Raw genomic sequence first — 23,758 nt, 5'->3', positions numbered from 1 at the left:
GTGGAAAGCATATGGACTGCCTTGACTCTTATTTCACGATTAATGATATTCCAGAAATGCCCTTCCCTGTAGTGTGGGATGCCTTTAAGGCTACGATCCGCGGTCATATCACATCCCTGGCAATTGAACGGGCGCACGAGACCCGTCTCCTGGAGGATAACCTTTCCAAGGATATTAAAGACCTAGAGAGACAGGACCAGGAACGCCCCAAGCTCACACGTAAGCGACGCCTTGCAAATCTTAGGGGACAACTCCGTTTCCTCCGCACGAACAAGCTGAGAGAGCCCTGTTAGCATTAAAACAACTACACTTTGAGGGGGGGGACAAAGTGGGCAGGTTGCTGGCGAAACCCTGAGAGCGCGGACTGCGAAGGCACACATAGCTAACATCCAGATCCCTGACGGAAAGAGGGCCACCACAGAGAGGGCCAAGAGTGAGGCCTTTCGGGCCAATTACTCAGCCCTTTACACAGCGGACGAGCCGTCCCCGGGAAACAGTTCAATGTTATCCTAGACCAATGCCCCTTGGCCCCACTTAACCCCATCACGCCAAACAGCTGGAGGAACCCCTCACAGCAGAGGAGCTGGTGGCGGCACTAAAAGACCGCCCTCTTGGGAAGTCACCTGCCCGGATGGCCTTCCGTTGGCCTTCTACTACCTGTTCCTAATGCAACTCCAACCCTAACTCCATGGGCATGGCAGAAATAGCCCTTATTCCCAAGCCGTGGAAGGACCCCACCTTGTGTGCATCCTTCAGTCCCATAGCCCTGTTGAACACAGATCTTAAAATCTATACCAAAATACTGGCCATGCGCCTAGATCCCCACATGTCTGGCCTTGTAGAGCCGGATCAGGTCGGCTTCACCCGGAATCGACAGGGAGCGAACAACGTACGAAGAATAGCCCACCTTGTGGATAAGGCGCATCACTGGAACATATCATCGTGCCTTCTATCGCTAGACGTGGAGAAGACGTACAATCAGGTAGTCTGGACCTTCCTCCGGGCAGTGCTGTGAAAAATAGGACTGGGTCGGAACATAATAGCTAGGATCATGGCCCCTATCTCTCCCCACAGGCCCCGGTGCGGGTCAACGGTCAACTCATGGACCCTATCGCCAATCACTGGGGCACACAGCAGGGCTGCCCCCTGCCCCCTCTGTTGTTTGCCCTTGTGGTAGAGCATCTGGCCACGATGATTAGGCAAGCTGCGGACATACATGGCCTCTTCCTTGGGGGTCGGCAGAACAAAGTGGCGCCCTTTCCTGACAACCTCACCCTCACACTATCTCGCCCGCATATCTCACTCCAGGCGCTCCACTCCCTGCAGCAGTCCTTTGAGTGGGCCTCTGGTCTTAAAATTAACCATGGAAAGGCTTGGGCCCCGAACCTTACAATTACTGAGGAGGAGATACCGGCCCTGCAAGAACTCGCCCCCTATCAGTGGGTCACTAACTACATTCGATATTCAGGGCTTCAGCTGACTCCTTCCCTCAACATGTAGACCCAAACTTGGCCGGAGCGTAGGAAGGCTTTTTTGGAGGACCTGAGGGGTTGGAAATCCCTTACCCTTTCCAGGCTGGGCAGCTTCAACGCTATCAAAATGTTGATACTCCCAAAAATACTGTATTTGTTTCAATGCCTACCCACCCCCATCCCGCAAACTCAGATTCTCAGCCTCCAGCCGGATCCCACAAGTTTCATATGGGGCGGGCGTAGACCACGCTTCTCCCACAAAGTTCTCATACTCCCGCGGGACAGAGTGGGACTAGCTTGCCTCAACCTGCTCATAGTGTAGTTCCTATATTCCCAATAGGCTCTGCGCATTGGAATAATATATCCTATAGACTAGACGTAGGACTGAGGTCAACTAGGTTTCTATCGAATATACTAAACTTAATTGCGTGTGTGCCAGCTAACTCAGAGGTCACTAAAAACTTTCTCGAATAAACAAGAAGGGATTAGTTTCTGACAACCGCATAAACATGACAACTTGTTTCCCAAGAATAAGAATATATCTCTCAGAGTCGCGGAAACAATAGATAAGTAATTTACTCAGTCAATCTTGCATGCTTCGTTTGTACAGAGTTGCAGAGAAATAGTGAGACGGCGTTTTCAATAAAAAGGGTTTTCTCATGCAAGAGAGGTGAACTGCTACAATTGTTATGCAGACTGCAAAGTATAATGCGTACAGCGTAAACAGTAATATGAAATAATACTGTAAGAGCATTGTATGGTTTCTAAGACATATAAAAATACATACATATATAACACTGACTAAAATACTCAACTGGTGCTTCTAAAATACGCTTACCTCAATGTACCTAACCTAAGTCTAGTACGCGGGAAGAAGAAAGTATTGTGTAGCATAGGTTTAGTTGTTTTTTTGCCAAGAATCTACCAAAGGATTCTCTAGGTTCTAATCAGCTCCATACCTTGGTTTAGAATGAAGGAGGTCTTGCATCTCTGTCACGGGACTCGATTTCTCAACACCCCGCAAGGGAAGCCGGAAATACTGGAGCTGGATAAAGGAGAAAGTCAGCTTCTTCATCAGTGCGTCAGCTGGAGAGTCAGCTTCCTTCGGCACTTGCTGTAGCGAGCTGCGTCTGGCAAGTAGGTCTTTGAACTGCTCCGAACCACCGTATCTTGCTAGAGCAAGTGAAGGTATATTTATACCTTGAAGGTGTTTAGGAATGCCATAGTTTGACGTAAAGTCAGGCATATGAACGTCAGGAAAGAACCCCTAAGGAATAGTTGTTCTTTGTCAAAGTAACTGAGTTCTTGGACAAATCAATATTCAAGCAAGAGAAAGTACCCTAACTGCTTAAGCTGGTTTTCCAAGAAATCGTTGTGAAGTTTGGTATGGGGTGGAAGTAGCCATGCCTGTATTTGGGTAGCATGGGCTATGCCTAAATAAGGGATTGATGTCTATGCCTATAAAAGGGCAATGTGAATTGTACCTATATAAGGGCATGAATCGGGAAAATTCACTCGGAGCTTAAAACGCCACACACCACCCACTCCACTTTCTTATGTACGACATTACTAAGTTCTAAACACATAAAAACATATCTAAACATTATGTGTTAAAACCCACCCAAAATACATAAAAAATGCATTGGTACTGGTTGTACACGAAAAGCATATGTGCTGTACGCATTTAAAGCAATGTTTCATTCAAAGCATATAGATGACATTTGAAAATTCCATCCGAATGAATCATGAAAATACATTTATGCAATGGCTCTTAATTACAGAAGAAAAAGTCTAGACCATTCCATGGCAGATTATATAAACTGGTTGATTGTGGACAAGGTCAAATATTGTCTCTTGAAAGTTTTCAAAGAATTCTAGTTGTCTATGAATAGTTCTACTTTAAGCAGATTACTTTGTGCCAAAAAATGAAAAAATACAAATTTGGAAAAACAAAAGTTTGATCATAGAAAAAATAGAGTTCAAAAGTTAGAAACCTTGTTTTGAAAAATGAAGGTCGAATTCAGAGTCTCTCAGAACACTGTGTACCAAATCAAAAGTCAGTGTTATTGTTTTGAGAAAACCTCGAATCTTCTAAGTCTTAAAAGAATTTGTCTACCATTGTAGGTGAAAGTTGGATTACCTCGTTAAGAAGATTAATCGCACATAGATGTGAAGCATCGCCATCAGCGTTGGTCACATTAGCAATGTTCAAATTGGGTGCATGTGTGACGCTTTCCTCTCGTACCTCACCGTCAGCATTTTGGGCCTGTGAGATCTCAATAAATGCAGTCATCAGAATTGGTAGCCGCTGGGGACAACACAGTGCATGAGCCGTCACTGGTCCAAGCAAATTATCAACATCCGTTGGCAGGACTGATGGGAGTGTGAGACAGATGTCTAACACGCATTCTTCACCACATAGCAGGCATCGTAGAACAGGCAAGATGCAATCTTGCCAGATTGGTCTGAATTACATAAACCATGCGGTATTCAATTCTCTTAAACAAGTTAATCCCAAAATTTGGTTCATGCGCTCACGACACTTCATCGCCAGTAGAGTATTTTCCACTGTGAACTGGGCATCGCTGGTGATTTGGCTTGCCATATCAAAGCAGTAGGAGCAAAAATAGTATCCCTGCAGCGAGTCCCAGAATGAGAGGCAATCCGCAAAGCACAGAGTGCACAAAGTTTGGAAATATTCATAGGACTGCTTCAAAATGTGCTAACAGTCCCGAAAAAATCGTCTTAAATACATGTACAATACCACTCGTATCAGACGTGTTTAAGATACGACCTAACATTTCTGAGAAATGTACAGGGCAATTTGTAGTTAATAGGGTGTGTATCTCTGCAGAATTCCTTGTGACTTGCAGATCATAGGTCTCTTTGACCGAGGTCAATGGCACAGTTTTCTGTAAAAGAATATCTTTCATTCTGCTTAAAGTATCAATTTGTATAGAAGAGATGTTCAGTGAAGGCCATAACGGCGACTCCCGGTCTGTCTTGGTTTTTGGAAACAATACTTGCATACAGCAAATGACCTTCACTGACAGTTACGAGATAGGCTAAACCTGGCAACATGCCACAGCAGCCGTGATCATTCAACAAATTGTAGCTTCCATTAGAAAGTTGCCTAAAAATTGGATCAATCACTGCAGGATAAATTGTTAGAGGAACCATCGCAGGCCCCGTGTAAGTTTATACCCTGACAAAGGAAAGAACAGCTTAGTACGTTTTTACAATTTTTACTACTAAGAAACACTTTTTCCCCCTCACACTCCAACATCTGTGTGTGTAAGGTTATTCCCAGGATGTCTTGATGTATTCTTTACCCAACCTTTCATATAGACCAGCTGGTATACGTTTAAGCAATACTGAAAATGGAAAATTGTAACAGGCAAATTGATTGTACCGTGTATTATCCATTCAACTGCTGGCTTTTCAGCGACTGTAAATGGCAATCTTTCCAGTTTTTCAATGCTCAGCACCGTATAGTCTGCTCCCCTCTGTGCCACTTTGATCTGCTTGTCAGTGAGATTGAATTCTGAAAACAGTGACGTGGTATTGATTAAATGCCAAGGCACATAGCCTGAACAAAGGTTTTGTAACGTCAAGCCTAATAGCATTATAGAACGTAATTGCGACTGACCAGGTTGCAACATGACCAAGTCCTGTTCCATTATGTCTATGGCAGAGGATACTATGCTGTCCAAAGAATATATCCTGGACGACAGAGTCGTTAACCCATTGTCAACTACAGAGAGTGATTTCTCTAAATTAATACGATCAATTTCTCTTATTCGTTCTGCAGTCTCTGCTTGCGTAATCTTCCATGCTTCATTATACATGGCATAGATACCGGCGTATATAAAAAAATTATGACGCGGTTTAGTAGGTCCTTGTAAGAAGTCCCTCAGATCAGCGCCATCTTTAAGTAAAGATAAGTGTTGTTTTACTTCCTTTAGTGTAGACTTGTGTAGCCATTCAAGGCAGTTTCCCTACACTGTATGTTGTTGCTATTCCTGGATGCTGTCTCTGAACATATCTTGGATCTGGCCTAGTGAATGTGAACCCTTGTGTCTTATTCAGGAATCTATCTTGACATTTGTTTGTGTCTGTTGGCCAGATTAACCATTTTTTCCAATCTGGATCTGTTCTGTTGTGAAGCAAAATAGTATGTACGTTGACCTTCCCCTCTGAAGTGTTACTGCTACCAGGTGTAGGTGTAGGTATGGACGGTTTGTTTAACTCCTTGATCTTAGCTAACCCAAGACAAGATGTTTGTTGGACAGTGTCATTCAAAATCATTATTTGCTCTGGGATGATGCAGGCTCTAAATAAAGCTTCTAAGCCTGCACCTGCCAGTCTTTTATGCCCCAGACAGTTTTTGTCTCAATGTTGTCTTTCCAAAAGTCAAAACCTAACGAAGACAGCTGAACATAAAAGGCCGTAGAATAAATGTGCTCAGTATTTGTCAACATACTTTTCATTCCTGTCCTATTAACATTTTTAAAGTAAAATCATTCTGGATTTCAAAAATTAAAACCTGAATAGTATGGAAATTTGCCATAAAATGTTTTTGAGCTACCCTTTGGTGGTGTTGGACAATGTTCCATCTGGTTATATTTCAATACATTTCTAGGATTTGCAGATTTGTGCAAGAAATTATGGCCATAGTGATTATAACAATACATTTGCTCGGGGAGGAGCCAAGCTCGACAACGAGATGGCCGCACGTTAGCTCGGCTCCGCCGCCCTACCTGCCTGAAATCTATTATCCTGTCGACTATCCTGCCCAAAACGGACAACAACTTGTATGCAGTGCTTTGCAGTAACTTACCTTCCATCCCGGTGGGTCCGGTGTTCGGTGGATCCACAGCGGGGCTCTCCCGGACAGTGCGGCCTTCCCGGGGCTGAGACCGGGGCCTTGCCCTCAGCGAGTTGCCGGCGAGACGGTGTCGGCGGCGGCCTCGGGTGGAGGTCTGGGGCCGGCCGGAAGCTGCCGATGTGCGAAGAGCCCGGAGGCACATGAACGCGCCTGGGACACTCGTCCGGTGCTCCAGAGGTGGTGTGCGGCAAGTCGTGGGGTGGGGACGCCTTGTCTGGTGGCTCCCCCCGTTGTTGCCGTCCGGCCGTACCGGGTTCCTTCACTTGGTGGCGAAGAAGGACTTTGGTGGAGCGGTGTCACCCGCGGGTCCCCCTCCCCTGTAATCATTATTTCAGTGCTGTGGGTCCAGTTTGTGCGCTTGAAGGGGGTCCCGCCGGGATTCTGCAGTTGAGTTCACCCTTGGAGACGAATCCGGAGAGACTGCGTAATTGCTGCAGAATGGCGGCTGCCGCCATCTTCTGTGTATGGTCCCGGGACGCCGAGTTCTTGCCCTTGCACTCCTCCTGGGCCTATACTGGTGAGCTCGAACCCACGCTGGGCGACGTCCTGCAAGCTTTGAGGTCCTGGAGGTCGACCTTGGTCCGGGATTCCTGCGTGCGGGGAGAAGTAATGGCCGCCATTCCTCCTGGGCCAGCGCTTGAGGACGCGGATGGGTCCGGTGCAGTCGTTGATTGTTCCCCGCTTCCTGGCTGGGGTGGCGATGGTCCTACCCATGAATGGGTGGAACCGCTGGAGTCCATTGACATTGGTATGTATGGCTGTTGTGAACAGTATCTGCATTGCCCGCGTGAGAGGGGGTCCCATTGGCTGTTTCCGTTGATACTCCAGCAATTTTTCCATGGCCTTTCTTCATTGTCATGTCCTGTGCCCACTGGATCGACGTACTTAGCCACGATGGCCAAGAAGGGACTAGGATGAACCCAGTTCATTTCGGAGGACTTCTGATTGGTATATGGAGTTACGGACTGCCTTACATTGTGATACTTTTTTGAATCCTTCGTATTTACGTGTGGTCGAACACTTGCCAGTTTCGTTTTGGGTATTGCTCATAGCGTAAGTGGGCGGGGGCCGTACCATTTGCTTCTGGTTCCTTTCCCCAGGCTCTTTCTTCTTTCTCCCTTCTTTTCCGTTTCTCTATATTCTCTTTTCTATATTTCGGGTTCACCATTAGGGCGACAGGCACGCTGCTGGGGGGGGGTAGGCCGTAGCCTTCTGCAGGGGTGCAGGGTGGGATGGGTGGAGTTGGGTCTATTAGGTAGTTCTTTGTTTCTATGGCTCTTTTGTATCCCTTCCTTGGGTCTCCACGACTGTTTGTAATTCCGTGGGGTGAGTTACAGTGAGGGGAGGAATATGTATTTTACGACGCATGATACTCTTGGCACTGTTTCTCCTGATTTGTCGCTCCGCCCCCAAGCACGTTCGCTATTTGTATTATTGCTCGCCATTATCATTGAGGGGCGGGTACAATAACGTGGAGTCCCCCTACTTCTTTCTTCTTGGGTTTTCTCGTTTCCTTATTTTTGGGGTTGGGATGTATAGTGATTGCAGCCTATTTGCTTCCCTGATGGGTTTTATTACTGCGGAATTGCTGTTCAGTTAATCTCTGGGTACATGTGGTTGGGCGTGGACACGACCATTGAAGAACTATAAACGGACCTATGTTTTGCACGCTATGGACCTTTCTGACTACTGCTCTTCTGTTGTACTGTAACGAAACAGTTGGATTATTTCCGCCATGTACTCCAAGTTGCTATCTATACGACCGATCCTTTCTTCTTTAAATATAAAAAATTAACCTCCTCTAATCCTGTATTGAGTGGTTCTAGTTAGTTGATAATACTGACTTGCAGCGCCGGGTAATATCTTTTAACCACTCTGTGCCTTTAATTGACGATGGAGCTTTCCAGTTTTGCTCCGTGGCCGGCCTCCGGGTTGTAGGCCCGTATTTGTATGCATCCATTTTCTCGAATAAAGGTTTTCAAAAATTAAAAAAAAAAAAAACAATACATTTGCTCATAATCTGATGAACCTTCTAAGTATTCATGATTTGTAAACTTTGCAGATATTTCTAAGCCTGACATCATATTATTAACAGGCTCGAAGTCCCAATCATCAGAAAAGGTACTAGATGAAACAAAGTCATTCAAGGAAATCTTGAACTGGTGTAGAATCTTCAACAGCTCCGCTGGACCAAGAATGTCCTATTCAGTTCTGTCCCAAGTTATACAACCAGGTATAGGAACGGCTGTGATGTTCACTGATGACAAGTCTCTTTGTTCACGATGAGATGATTTATGTGGCTTGAGTAGTAAGTGGATGTTCTTACTTGCTGTGTCCTTTTTAACATATCTTCCATTTAACAGCATTCCCAAACCATTTTTTCCAATCTGGATCTGTTCTGTTGTGAAGCAAAATAGTATGTACGTTGACCTTCCCCTCTGAAGTGTTACTGCTACCAGGTGTAGGTGTAGGTATGGACGGTTTGTTTAACTCCTTGATCTTAGCTAACCCAAGACAAGATGTTTGTTGGACAGTGTCATTCAAAATCATTATTTGCTCTGGGATGATGCAGGCTCTAAATAAAGCTTCTAAGCCTGCACCTGCCAGTCTTTTATGCCCCAGACAGTTTTTGTCTCAATGTTGTCTTTCCAAAAGTCAAAACCTAACGAAGACAGCTGAACATAAAAGGCCGTAGAATAAATGTGCTCAGTATTTGTCAACATACTTTTCATTCCTGTCCTATTAACATTTTTAAAGTAAAATCATTCTGGATTTCAAAAATTAAAACCTGAATAGTATGGAAATTTGCCATAAAATGTTTTTGAGCTACCCTTTGGTGGTGTTGGACAATGTTCCATCTGGTTATATTTCAATACATTTCTAGGATTTGCAGATTTGTGCAAGAAATTATGGCCATAGTGATTATAACAATACATTTGCTCGGGGAGGAGCCAAGCTCGACAACGAGATGGCCGCACGTTAGCTCGGCTCCGCCGCCCTACCTGCCTGAAATCTATTATCCTGTCGACTATCCTGCCCAAAACGGACAACAACTTGTATGCAGTGCTTTGCAGTAACTTACCTTCCATCCCGGTGGGTCCGGTGTTCGGTGGATCCACAGCGGGGCTCTCCCGGACAGTGCGGCCTTCCCGGGGCTGAGACCGGGGCCTTGCCCTCAGCGAGTTGCCGGCGAGACGGTGTCGGCGGCGGCCTCGGGTGGAGGTCTGGGGCCGGCCGGAAGCTGCCGATGTGCGAAGAGCCCGGAGGCACATGAACGCGCCTGGGACACTCGTCCGGTGCTCCAGAGGTGGTGTGCGGCAAGTCGTGGGGTGGGGACGCCTTGTCTGGTGGCTCCCCCCGTTGTTGCCGTCCGGCCGTACCGGGTTCCTTCACTTGGTGGCGAAGAAGGACTTTGGTGGAGCGGTGTCACCCGCGGGTCCCCCTCCCCTGTAATCATTATTTCAGTGCTGTGGGTCCAGTTTGTGCGCTTGAAGGGGGTCCCGCCGGGATTCTGCAGTTGAGTTCACCCTTGGAGACGAATCCGGAGAGACTGCGTAATTGCTGCAGAATGGCGGCTGCCGCCATCTTCTGTGTATGGTCCCGGGACGCCGAGTTCTTGCCCTTGCACTCCTCCTGGGCCTATACTGGTGAGCTCGAACCCACGCTGGGCGACGTCCTGCAAGCTTTGAGGTCCTGGAGGTCGACCTTGGTCCGGGATTCCTGCGTGCGGGGAGAAGTAATGGCCGCCATTCCTCCTGGGCCAGCGCTTGAGGACGCGGATGGGTCCGGTGCAGTCGTTGATTGTTCCCCGCTTCCTGGCTGGGGTGGCGATGGTCCTACCCATGAATGGGTGGAACCGCTGGAGTCCATTGACATTGGTATGTATGGCTGTTGTGAACAGTATCTGCATTGCCCGCGTGAGAGGGGGTCCCATTGGCTGTTTCCGTTGATACTCCAGCAATTTTTCCATGGCCTTTCTTCATTGTCATGTCCTGTGCCCACTGGATCGACGTACTTAGCCACGATGGCCAAGAAGGGACTAGGATGAACCCAGTTCATTTCGGAGGACTTCTGATTGGTATATGGAGTTACGGACTGCCTTACATTGTGATACTTTTTTGAATCCTTCGTATTTACGTGTGGTCGAACACTTGCCAGTTTCGTTTTGGGTATTGCTCATAGCGTAAGTGGGCGGGGGCCGTACCATTTGCTTCTGGTTCCTTTCCCCAGGCTCTTTCTTCTTTCTCCCTTCTTTTCCGTTTCTCTATATTCTCTTTTCTATATTTCGGGTTCACCATTAGGGCGACAGGCACGCTGCTGGGGGGGGGTAGGCCGTAGCCTTCTGCAGGGGTGCAGGGTGGGATGGGTGGAGTTGGGTCTATTAGGTAGTTCTTTGTTTCTATGGCTCTTTTGTATCCCTTCCTTGGGTCTCCACGACTGTTTGTAATTCCGTGGGGTGAGTTACAGTGAGGGGAGGAATATGTATTTTACGACGCATGATACTCTTGGCACTGTTTCTCCTGATTTGTCGCTCCGCCCCCAAGCACGTTCGCTATTTGTATTATTGCTCGCCATTATCATTGAGGGGCGGGTACAATAACGTGGAGTCCCCCTACTTCTTTCTTCTTGGGTTTTCTCGTTTCCTTATTTTTGGGGTTGGGATGTATAGTGATTGCAGCCTATTTGCTTCCCTGATGGGTTTTATTACTGCGGAATTGCTGTTCAGTTAATCTCTGGGTACATGTGGTTGGGCGTGGACACGACCATTGAAGAACTATAAACGGACCTATGTTTTGCACGCTATGGACCTTTCTGACTACTGCTCTTCTGTTGTACTGTAACGAAACAGTTGGATTATTCCCGCCATGTACTCCAAGTTGCTATCTATACGACCGATCCTTTCTTCTTTAAATATAAAAAATTAACCTCCTCTAATCCTGTATTGAGTGGTTCTAGTTAGTTGATAATACTGACTTGCAGCGCCGGGTAATATCTTTTAACCACTCTGTGCCTTTAATTGACGATGGAGCTTTCCAGTTTTGCTCCGTGGCCGGCCTCCGGGTTGTAGGCCCGTATTTGTATGCATCCATTTTCTCGAATAAAGGTTTTCAAAAATTAAAAAAAAAAAAAACAATACATTTGCTCATAATCTGATGAACCTTCTAAGTATTCATGATTTGTAAACTTTGCAGATATTTCTAAGCCTGACATCATATTATTAACAGGCTCGAAGTCCCAATCATCAGAAAAGGTACTAGATGAAACAAAGTCATTCAAGGAAATCTTGAACTGGTGTAGAATCTTCAACAGCTCCGCTGGACCAAGAATGTCCTATTCAGTTCTGTCCCAAGTTATACAACCAGGTATAGGAACGGCTGTGATGTTCACTGATGACAAGTCTCTTTGTTCACGATGAGATGATTTATGTGGCTTGAGTAGTAAGTGGATGTTCTTACTTGCTGTGTCCTTTTTAACATATCTTCCATTTAACAGCATTCCCAAAGTAAATACAAGAGTCAACCAAAGTAGAAGAAAAAGTACACCCAACACAATCCAAAGTTCCATCCATGGTGAAACCAGATAAGTCTTTTCCAGGCGATGAAAAAGTTCTGTTGCTTGTTCTTTAAAACTTCTTTTAGCTGGCGTTGTTTCAGGTTCGCTGGAATCCTCGGAAAGCGTATCAAGGTTAATGAAATAGCCAGAGGCAGTTCTGTCAATGGTATGGATGCATCAGGATTCGTTGAAATCACTGGAACCACTTGATCACTTGTTACTTTTGTATAGTCAGATGCTAATTCATTGTAGACAGGCGTTTCTTGACGAACTGTTATTTGGGTCTCAAGAGGTACAAGTTCCACGGCTTTGTTGCATAGTCCTTCTTTTCGCACTGCAGATTCTTCAAAGGTGATGAGTCTCTCAGTTTGAACCTCTTAGATAGTAGCCAGATTCAGGCATCTGCTACATCTTTGGAGTCAGCTTGGCCTACTGCTTATGATCGGCCACATGATGGGGTTTTTACCAGGTCGATGAACATGAACCTGTTCTCCTTTTTACCAGCAAGGGACGGCAGTAATACTGTTATTGATCCGTGGATGGCTAGGACAGGTAATGGTTGTCTGTAAGAAGACCCACATTCCTTCTTGTCCGCGATCTTTTCTCTGACTAGATCCCCAATCTTTGGAATCCAGACAGGCCTTGCTGGGACGGATGGTTTTTCTTCAGTGGTCGTTGGCTTCAGGAACATGTTACTTTGGCTTTTTGGCTAGGACAGGTAATGGTTGTCTGTAAGAAGACCCAAATTCCTTCTTGTCCGCGATCTTTTCTCTGACTAGATCCCCAATCTTTGGAATCCAGACAGGTCTTGCTGGGACGGATATTTTTTCTTCAGTGGTCGTTGGCTTCAGGAACATGTTACTTTGGCTTTTTATTATTTCATTTATGTCCTGCAAAACAGCCAAACGTTCTTTGATATCAAAGAGTTTTTGTTCTACCACTGAAGTGTGACAATCGAGATCCAATATAATCATTCTTATTCCAAAAAGGATTTCATATTGAGAGATTCCTCTTAGCGAACTTCTTGGCAGAATATTAAGACTACGTTGGACACTTATTAGATGTTTGACCCACCCATCACCCGAGCCTAATACCCTAGATGTTATAGATTGCTTAATGTCCCGTTTTTTTCTCTCCACTACCGAATTTCCCTCAGGATGGAATGGACTAGAGTACCGCAATGCAACGCCCAATCTGGCAATGGCCTCCTTGTAAGCTCGAGAGCAAAACGCAGGACCCTGGTCAGAATGTAGCGTGCCGACTGCGTATGTGCTGATAAAGACTCGCAAATCTTTTATAACAGTTCGAGCGTTAGCCGAGCGCTGAGGCCACATCCAAATTAATCTTGAGCACGAATCTACGGCGACCATGATATATTTGTAGTTACCATCCCTCTGTAAGGGACCGCAGTGATCCAGGTAAACGCAAACTAATGGTTTGTCTGAAATTAACAGGGGCATCTGGGCAGACGTTTTACTGTAGAGACTTTCATCTTTAGGCAGATTTCACATTCCAAAACATAGTTTTTGGTCTGTTTCCTCATGGGTGGCCACCAGTATCTCTGTTTTAATAACGACACTGTAGCGGAAACACCTGCGTGTGCAGAGGCAAGCCCTTCATGTGCTGCTAAGATTAGTCCTAATCTATGTTCCATGTTTGGAATTACTCTATCCCCAGCTCCAGGGATTCGAGCAAATGGAACATTATTTGCATCAGTTATGTATGAGTATTTGAGTGGAAAGCCTTTTGGTAATGTTTTACCACTGTCTTTGCTTGAAGCATTGACAGCTTGCATTATTTTGCTGTCTATTTTTGTTTTTGAGCGAGTGATTGCAGCTACGGAAGCCGTTTGCACAGCTGCCTTTGCGGCTTCATCAGCCAATAATTTCCCTGCAACGTGAAAGCCATCATGTTGATGACTCAGTTTATGTATCATGTGAGCCTTTTGTATTTCTTGCTGTAACTGAACTACTTGTTTCCATAGCAACTTATGCTTGAATGGGCCACATTTTGCATCTTTGTAACCGTTTTGAATCCAGTTTTGTAAGTATTCATTGTAAGATTGAACACAATAATACGAATCGCACACAATGAGTGTGGGGAATTCGCAATCAGTATTTTCAAGCGCCGTCTTGAATGCCTGTAGTTCAGCTCGCTGAACTGTACACTCTCTTAGAGATTGCGTTTTAGTGACCATTGATCGGAATTTACCATAGCGCCAGTGACCTTTAACAATCGCGCACGCAGCACTATAAGCTTGTTTACCCCCCGTAGCGGGTTGGGCTGATCCGTTAGTATAAATTATAAATACATACTGCTCTAGAGGCAGAATCTCAGTAGGCAGAGGACATTCTTGTTCGTATTGTAGAAAAGCTTGTGTTTTCAAATAAGGGTCAAAAACATATTCAACGTCTGTTGCAGCAAGAGAATTAACCCATTATATCCATCTGGGATGTAAAGCTTTAGCATTCGGAATGCTCGCTTTTGTCACTGCCTCTAAGGCAGGTACAGGTGTAACGACCATAATGCGCTTTCCCTGTACAAGGGCTCTCACTTTTGCTACTGCAGTTTGAACTGCTGTAAGAATTTTTTCTGTTGAAGTGAATTTCATTTCTGCTTGCGTGTACAAATGTAATTTGTAAGCTATTGGTACCTTTTATCCTTCAATAAAGGTTAAGTATGTGAATCCGCATTGTCCTGGAATGATTTGGATCACTAAGCTGCGTACGTTTACGCGTGTTTGTAAATGTTTTGTTGCTAACATATCTGTTTGCAATGAACGCAAAATTTCTGTGTGTTTTTGAGTCCAATTAACTGTTTTGAAATCAGGTTTGATTAATTCGTAGAGGTTTAACCCTTTCTGCATAGTTTAGAATGTAAGTTCTTCCGAAATTTAGGAAACCTAGAACTGACTAAGTTTTTCATCGTTTTTGGAGGTTGGAGCAGAGCACATTTCGCTAGAAAGTTTGCTGCCAGGCTTTTCTCTGCACTTGATAAATTGTATCCTAGAAAAAGGACGTTTAAATAGGCAATTCGTGATTTCTTGAAATTGAATTTGTACCCTTCAGAGGCGAAGCCCAATATTATGGTGTTCACCCTGTTCAAGTGCCTATCCAAGTCATACTCTGCTAGATAGATGTCATCGACATATGATAATGCCTCATCATCATAGGTTTGTAGTAACTCTGTTACTCTGGCTGAAAATAACCCTGGACTATTCTTGAATCCCTGGGGGAGACGACAGAATTGACACTGTGACCCCATAATTGAGAAAGCAGTCAAGTACCTACTTTCTGGTGCAATGTTTTGACAGAAGAAACCTTTAAAAATATCTAATGTGCATTTTGTACTGCAAAAGTTTTTCAACAAGAGTTTAAATGTCTGTAATCAAATACTAGACGGTATGTATTGTCTGGTTTGGAGACAGGAAACAAAGGATTGTTCATGGACGAGGTGTATGTTTCAATCGCCCCTTGGTATTCAAGTTGATCTAATATCTCCCTGACTTGTTTTATAGCTTCTTGCTTAACTGGGTACTGCCTTTGTGCAGTTGGTTGATTTTTTAACTGGTTTTTATGATGAGGCGAATCCTCATCCCATCCTACATGATTTTTATATAATGCAGGAGCCTGGGCTACTGCCCATTACTTGGCATAGGTATATTTTAAATGAATTGGAATGTGGCTAGAGAAAGCTGGCATAACCTTAGGAGAGCAGCTCCCAAAAGAATGCTCTTATTTATCTAGTTATGTCCCCCTCCATCCAGAGTGTTACTTCATATAACTTATGTGGGACACTAACCCTGGTATCTGCAGTTTCAACTTGGATGTACTCATTCAAGTCCACTGTCTCCAGATGATCTTTCAAGTTCTTGCGAGCTATGTTGATTTCTGCTGCGCTGTCCAACATCGTTTGAGCCCATTCCCCGTTCTTGAGTTGTGTCCTCAAGATCCTCGGCATGTCTGATTTTTAGACCTGCTACCTTCTTTTTGGTGAATTGAGTTTTCTTATTTTTCTGAACGTGCTGGTCGTCTTTGGACTTCACACGTTCTTCCTTTGGTTCGGACTGTCCTCTTCTTTCGGATTTCTGTGAGGAAGTCTGAAAGGTACGAGAGGAACGTGTATCAGTATCTTGATATCTATCAGGTTTTCTCAAATTATACTTATTCCTGAGGTTATACCTCCTTTCAGAAGGCTCTTTTTGAGGAGACCTACCTCGGGATTGAGAACGCTTCTTTTTACAAGTTTGTTTAGTGTTCTCCCACTTCTTTTTAGGAGGAGTAGGAGTGTTTTTAATAAAGACCTTTTCAGGACTTTCTGTCAGTTGGGGTTTAACTGGTTCCCCACCCAAGCTGTCTCTGCCTAATTCTTCATAGGATTTTTCAATTATTCTGGCCAGTTCATGTGGTTGCTCAGTTACATCAATTTCTATTAGCTTCTGGCGGATCGAAACAGATGCTGCTTCATCTTTAAAATTGGCTAATAATATTGTTGAGACCTGCTTGAAATCTTTCAGTAATTTCATACCTAGATTTAGAGCAGGCTATGCCCCGTATTAATTTTCAATCTGTTTCAGGACGTCTGGTATTACCGTCATAAGACGAAACACCACGGGTTTTGGTGTAGATTGCAGCAAAGACTGTACCCAAAGTGTTGCAGTCCTCCTGGTGTGGTGCGATCCCGATTGGTAAACAGATTGTTACAATTCTGTGTTTCTCATGAGGGGTAGTATCAGGGAATACTGCCTCGATTTGAGTACATTTTTAAGCTATCCCGAATGGAATTTGTTCCCGTTTCGCAGGTAATTTAACAACAACTGAGTGTAAAGTCTGTGGTGTAATTTTATTTGTGTTACCCTGTAAGGGGTGTGTTGCGGAATCCTTATTGTAGTTTGGACAGTAAAAGTCTGCATGACATATTGAACCAATTGTCTATAAATTTTTATCAGCTCTTTTAGTTGAACTAGTAGTTCCTCATCCGACATATCTTCAATGGCAGGATGTGGTGTATAGCTGCTAATACCGGCCATGTTTCTCCTGGTTACCTAATGGACCGAGCCTGGTAATGTAATTCATATGTTTTAGGGAGCCTTTAAACCAGAGCGCATGCTCTTGTTATGTTAATGGAATTTCAACATCCTCGAAGGGAATGTATTCCGTTGAAGCTTCATCTTCTTTGTAGAAGTGAAACAATTTAGTTATTGGATTTGCTTCAGGGAAGAATACCCATGAATAGAATACCTCTGTCTGATGATATTCATGTGCCTCTATCACAAAAACTATCCTACCACCTCTTGCTGATAGGCCATTTCGTATGAGTTTTATAGTGATGGCTTTCCTTAAAGTTTCTGGAATGCTTATAGCATCCTCGTCGGTCTCTTGGAAACCTGTAAAGTTTAAAACTTGTACGGCTGCATCTGCTGCCGCTCCACCGGTTGCGGTGTTGTCGCCGTTATTTGACATTGTTTAATGAAAGTTGCAGAGCAAGTTTCAAGGAAACAAAGATAAGGTGCACAATATTTTGGAACACTGTATCCTTCAACGTTGAACAAACCAAAAACTAATACATAGGATTTTCAGCCTACTCTGTTATGGTGTATATTTTATCCTTTTACCCACTTCAGACGTCTATTGGAGTAGTTTACGGGAAAAAGGGGTCTCTGAGAAAAGCACGACTGAGTTACATTAGTATCTAGAGTTAAATTAGTGCCTTACCAAATGTCGGGCGCCAAGTAGTGTAGTTACTATATTCCCAATAGGCTCTGCGCATTGGAATAGTATATCCTATAGATTCGACGTAGGACTGAGGTCAACTAGGTCTCCATCGAATATACTAAACTTAATTGCGTGTGTGCCAGCTAACTCAGAGGTCATTAGAAACTTTCTCGAATAAACAAGAAGGGATTAGTTTCTGACCACCGCATAAACATGACATCTTTGCTTCCCAACATTAGGAATATATCTCTCAGAGTCGCGGAAACAATAGATAAGTATTTTACTCAGTCAATCATGCATGCTTCGTTTCTACAGAGTTGCAGAGAAATAGAGACGGGCGTTTTCAATAAAAAGGGTTTATTGAAGAGTCTTTTTTCTCATGCAAGAGAGGTGAACTGCTACAATCGTTATGCAGACTGCAAAGTATAATGCGTACAGCGTAAACAGTAATATGAAATAATACTGTAAGAGCATTGTATGGTTTCTAAGCCATATAAAAATACATACATAAATACCACTGACTAAAATACTCAACTGGTGCTTCTAAAATACGCCTACCCCAATGTACCTAACCTAAGTCTAGTACGCGGGAAGAAGTAAGTATTGTGTAGCATAGGTTTAGTTGTTTTTTGCCAAGAATCTAAAAGGTTTCTCTAGGTTCTAATCAGCACCATACCTTGGTTTAGAATGAAGGAGGTCTGGTATCTCTGTCTCTGGACTCGAGTTCCCAACACCCCTCAAGGGGAACCGGAAACACTGGAGCTTGATTCTCGGCAGGAGAAAGGCAGCTTCTTGATCAGTGCGTCAGCTGGAGAGTCGGCTTCCTTCGGCACTTGCTGTAGCGAGGTGCGTCGCGCAAGTAGGTCTTCGAACGGCTCCGAATCACCGTATCTTGCTAGAGCAAGTGAAGGTATATTTATACCTTGAAGGTGTTTAGGAATGCCATAGTTTGACGTAAAGTCGGGCATATGAATGTCAGGAAAGAACCCCTAAGGAATAGTTATTCTTTGTAAAGTAACTGAGTTCTTGGACAAATCAATATTCAAGCAAGGGGAAATTCCCTAACTGCTTAAGCTGGTTTTCCAAGAAATCGTTGTGACGTTTGGTACAGGTGGAAGTAGCCATGCCTGTATTTGGGTAGCATGGGCTATGCCAAAATAAGGGATTGATTTCTATGTCTATATAAGGGCAATGTCAATTGTACCTATATAAGGGCATGAATCAGGAAAATTCCCTCGTAGCTTAAAATGCCACACAACATGCTGGAATACTATTGGGCCTCCCACCTTCGCGTCGTTTCGGAATGGACAACGACTGAGAGAAAAGATTTGGTTCCATATGGACAGGGCGGTAACCGCACAAACCATCTGGGATCTTTCTTGGCTCCATCAGACTGCGCGATCTCGCAGCGCTTATATAGTGTTAAACCTTCATTTACCTGAAATCCAGATTGTTCAACTTGAGAGATGAGACGTTATTTCTCTACTGCCTTTAAAAACCAATACCCGTCCAACTGAATTCACAACGCAGTCTGACAAGAATAGATCTCCAGGGGAAGGGGAAAATGGGACAAAATAATAAACAAAAAGAAACGCTCCACTGGTTTCAACTTCACTTGACACAGGGGTGTGGAAATTTTAAAATAATCTACTTGACCAAGGAAAAAATGCCACTGAGATCTACATGTCCTGTAAAATCTCCTTGTCCCACCTACTCCTGTCCCTACATCAATTGTAAAGGCTGACAGAGAAACATTTAATATATTTTTGATTTAATAATCAATAAACAAATTAAACGCTTTGCAATAATGCTAAACTAACACTTGACAAGTGAAATTATCCCTTTTATCCAAACATATAGAAATTGTATAGAAATACAACAATACATGATTTTGCATGACAGGCTGCTCTAACATTCACATTGACAATATTGTTATGTGTGTGTGTGTGTGTGTGAATGGCATATGGATGGTGGTTGGTAATATGGTGAAGCAGCCCCACTCTCTTTTCACAGTAGGTGGCTATTTGCTCCTTTTGCCCAGTCTTAAATCTGTGACAGGAGGCCCTGGCCCTACCCCTTCTCATGCACTGTTCTGAATACTGTATGTAGAGGGCAGTGTGAGCGCAACGGTGGTAGCAGGGGCAGTGTGAGCGCAGTAGTTGTAGCAGGCACAGTATGTGAGGCTGGAGAAGGAGGTGCTATATGCTCAGTGGTCGAAGAAGTGCATTATAAAAGAATGGGAACTGTTATGCTTCACCAAAAGAATGCAGGGTGAAATTTGAGTCTGGGGGTGTGGTCAAAGCAGTAGCGAAAAAAACAAAATATATTCACCTTCAAGTAGTACTATAACAGACCACTTTAATGAACATTAAATTCAGGTTATAAAAGCATCTGCCAGTTTCTGCCCTTAACCTCCAGTTTTACCACATTCCTGTAGCATGTATTGCTGCTAACAGAGCAGAAGTGTGAAAGGTGTTACTTCCACTGGTGTTGGTTGGGCAGGGAACACTACATGGAAGTCTGTGGCCAGCCTTCTAACTATGAATCGACCTAGAGGTGGGAGACGCAGGAATGCTGGGACATAATTCTAAGGCTCTTGACAGACAAGAAGTGAACACAGTTTGTGCAAATGTCAAAGTTTTTGTATCCATGATAAAGACTTCTGCTTGGGGAGAGAACATGACACAAGGTCACTTTTTTCGGTAGTTCAGTTATTTATCCCAGCGCTACCATAACTCATCTAGGGCCAGATGTAGGTTGCCAATTACCGGTCGGTAACGGCCGATTTCGGCCGTTACCGACCAGTAATTGGTTTTGGAGATGTAGGGGGCCCGAATTTTACCGAATCTGTACATTTACAGATTCTGTAAATTTACAGATTCGGTAAAATACCGACTCTGTATATTTACCGAATCGGTAATTCCAGATGTAGGTGGCACTTAAAATAGTGTCACAGGCCCTTAAGAATTTGTTATTTACCATGATATACTATCTCATGGTAAATAACGAATTCCTTTGTACATGCACATCTGTGCATGTACACCTGTGCCATGTGGCACACATACATGCCCTAAGGGCATGTATGTGTGTCACATTGCACACAAGCCAGAATCAGGGGTGCAACAGGGTGTCAAAGTGACACCCTGTCCCCCTTGTAAATTCGGTAATTTTACAGAATCAGTATTTACCGATTCGGTAATTGCCTTGATTCCTATGGGCCTCAAGGCCCATAGGAATCAATGGCAATTACCGAATCGGTAAATACCGATTCGGTAACTACCGAATATTACCGATTCTGTAATTGATTCGGTAAATATACCTACATCCCGATTGCCTTTCTTAAATACCGAATCGGTATGATTCGGTATTTAAGAATCGGTAATCGGGGATTACCTACATCTGGCCCCTACTCCTTCCACTCCCTGGTTTCTGCAGGTCATTTAAAACAAGGCTGGCTGGGAGTTCTATTATCTGAGGGTTCTGGCTTTGTTCTGGTATGGGGGTGCTTCTACCTGTTCCTTCTTCAAATTAATCCATCAGGCTGGAAACCCTCTTGCTTACTAGGAATTTCGTCATGGATAAAGTCAGAGGATGTGGCTCAGAACAAGAATAGCAACACCGCTATATCTACACGGCGGCACAACAATTCCATTTATTGAGCCTTCAGCACTCGTCCCTGATGAACAGGCCACGCACACCAAACTCACCTGTTTACTGGAGGGCCTCGACTACTGGGGAAGGGAAATCCTTAAAAAGGCACCAGAAAGTAAAAGAATGATATAGCCACAAATCACCATATTTTCACATTTGAAGTGGGAGACCCTTTTAGCAAACTGGCTGCTGAAGTCTGACGTTTTTTTGTGAGAGGAAGGATAAATAGATAAGCCAGAATATCTACAAACATTCAAATGACTTATGGGCCACATACATTTCTGCTTTAGAGTTTAGCACACCAGCGAGCAATATGATCTTTCTGGCAGTACATAACACTCCCTTAAAGCTTTAGAAGGTAAGCAAGGGAAGAGTAATGCGAATCCTCACAATGGCGAGTTAAGTACAAGTCACTGATGCTCCTGTGAAACCATGACCTATCTGCGCAAGACACGCGCCCAAATGAATCACCCATGCATGCACAACACATATCAACACAGTCACATAGTGTTCAGTGACTGAGGCCTTCATACGCCCTCCAGGCAGCACAGGTTTGGCCTCTGGTGGGAAGTAGTAGAGATAACACCATAGTGGAGTCGGACTCACTGGGTAATGTTCACCTCTTGAGAACAATGTACGTTTAGTATTTCAGAATTCTTTCTTTTTGGAGAAGCGCTTTGAAGAATACAACACAGCTCTAGGAAACAAAATAGATACCAGATCACTTCAGCTGCAAAACCACAGTAGAGTATGGCATTGTGTTTTTTTATTTCATGATTTGTGTATAAAAGTCTACATTTATTAAAAGAGAGTATTTACTACCCCATCCGATCCTATGCTGGGTTTACCACTGAGGTCTGGGCGCAAGTCGATCCTCGGCCAGGCTTTGGTGCCCATTTGTGAGCTTTGCATTTTGCCACCACTGGCTTGCAGTAATTAGCCCCCGGGAATGCCGCTGTGATGCTAATCACCACTGCTGTGCGTGATGTCAGCTTTACTGCTTTTCAGGTCTATAGGTCACGGGGTGACAGGTCACTACCGACAGCTTCTGGTATATTCCATTACAGAGGAGAGGGGTGGCGAAGGGGGGTGACGAGGCAGGAGTCATCTTAGTAAACAGTGGGGGCAGGGGAGGGGCAAGTGCATATACAGCAAGGGAGATAACCCCCGCACCGACATACATTCAACTTAAAAGTCTTGTGTACCTTCATTCAGGAAATTGAAAGCACTGATGGCGTGACGCACAGGCAGGACATCCCACTGCTGAGGAGATGCCTAAGATGCTGGACACAGGCTGGCGATGTTTGTAGTTTGCACACCAGCACTCACACGTAGTGAAGCAGCGCACACACACTGCCGATCTTCCTCTGCTGCTCCTATTAAGTGCTGCAGTCACGCACCATGACACCGGGCAAAGCACTGCACACGACCTGTTCAAAGGAAGTGTCTCAGCCTTCCTTGCGTCAAGATTGTTTCAGCACGCCTGGCGCGAAAGGGGCGTTTGAATCTGCTCTGCGCCGACCAATTAAAATGTACAGCCAGCACGGCTAAGGCACTGCTCCAATAGCAGCGATTACATCAATATGAGCCCGCCCTGCAGCCACAAGGACGCATCACTCAACGCTTTTCGTTGAGCCCAACGTTATGTAACGTCTACATGAGGCCACTGGCTGAGATCGTCCGTCCGTATGGTATTAAGATCATTACCTACGCGGACGATACTCAGCTAGTGGTCTCTCTGGCACAGGAAGGGGGATCCTCAGCGTGTGTGGATCTTGCTGGCTGCCTGGAGATGGTTAAGAGCTGGATGACCAAGTCTTGTCTCAAACTCAACGGAGACAAAACTGAGCTCATGAGCTCATGCTCCTAGGTCGTCTCGCACCATCCTCTATCGACACTCTTTGGCCACCCAGCTTAGGACCTGCCCCTGCACCTAAAGATACCATTAAAAGCCTTGGTGTTGTCGTAATTTGACAATGGCCGCGTTAGCGCTTAGCTGTGCTACACGTTTTCCCGTTTAAATTGGCTACACCTGGAAACGCCATTTTGTATGTTACGGCGGCCATCTTAGATCATAAGCGGCCTCGTGGCTAGCGTGCCCTTTAGTCCGTTGTCCATGCCACTGACCACTTGAGTTTTCCCAGCAACAGGCTATTTTTAGTACTGGTCAAACCCGTACATGCGCAGTCTCCACTGACCAGTTGCCCCTCAGGAATGTGCCGCCAAACTGACCAGCGGGGTTGTAACCCTCCAATGAGCTGGCTGTGTTCCAAAAGATGACCATATATGTACATAACGCTCTGTAACTTTGTGCCGCCTATCTTTTTATTACCTGCAAATTGTATAAAAGAACGGATCACACCAATGTTCGGTGTGATACTTCTTGCATTACCGAAGGGTGCTGTAGGAATGTACCACCATCCCATGGGGTCTTAATAAACTTGTTCTTTGAATTTTACAGTTTCCGTGCCAACAGTTCT

This window comes from Lissotriton vulgaris, chromosome 1_1, assembly GCF_964263255.1.
Source record: "Lissotriton vulgaris chromosome 1_1, aLisVul1.2, whole genome shotgun sequence".
NCBI lineage: Eukaryota > Metazoa > Chordata > Amphibia > Caudata > Salamandridae > Lissotriton > Lissotriton vulgaris.
The sequence above is the reverse complement of the archived record's forward strand: the minus strand, read 5'-3'. Positions refer to the sequence as shown.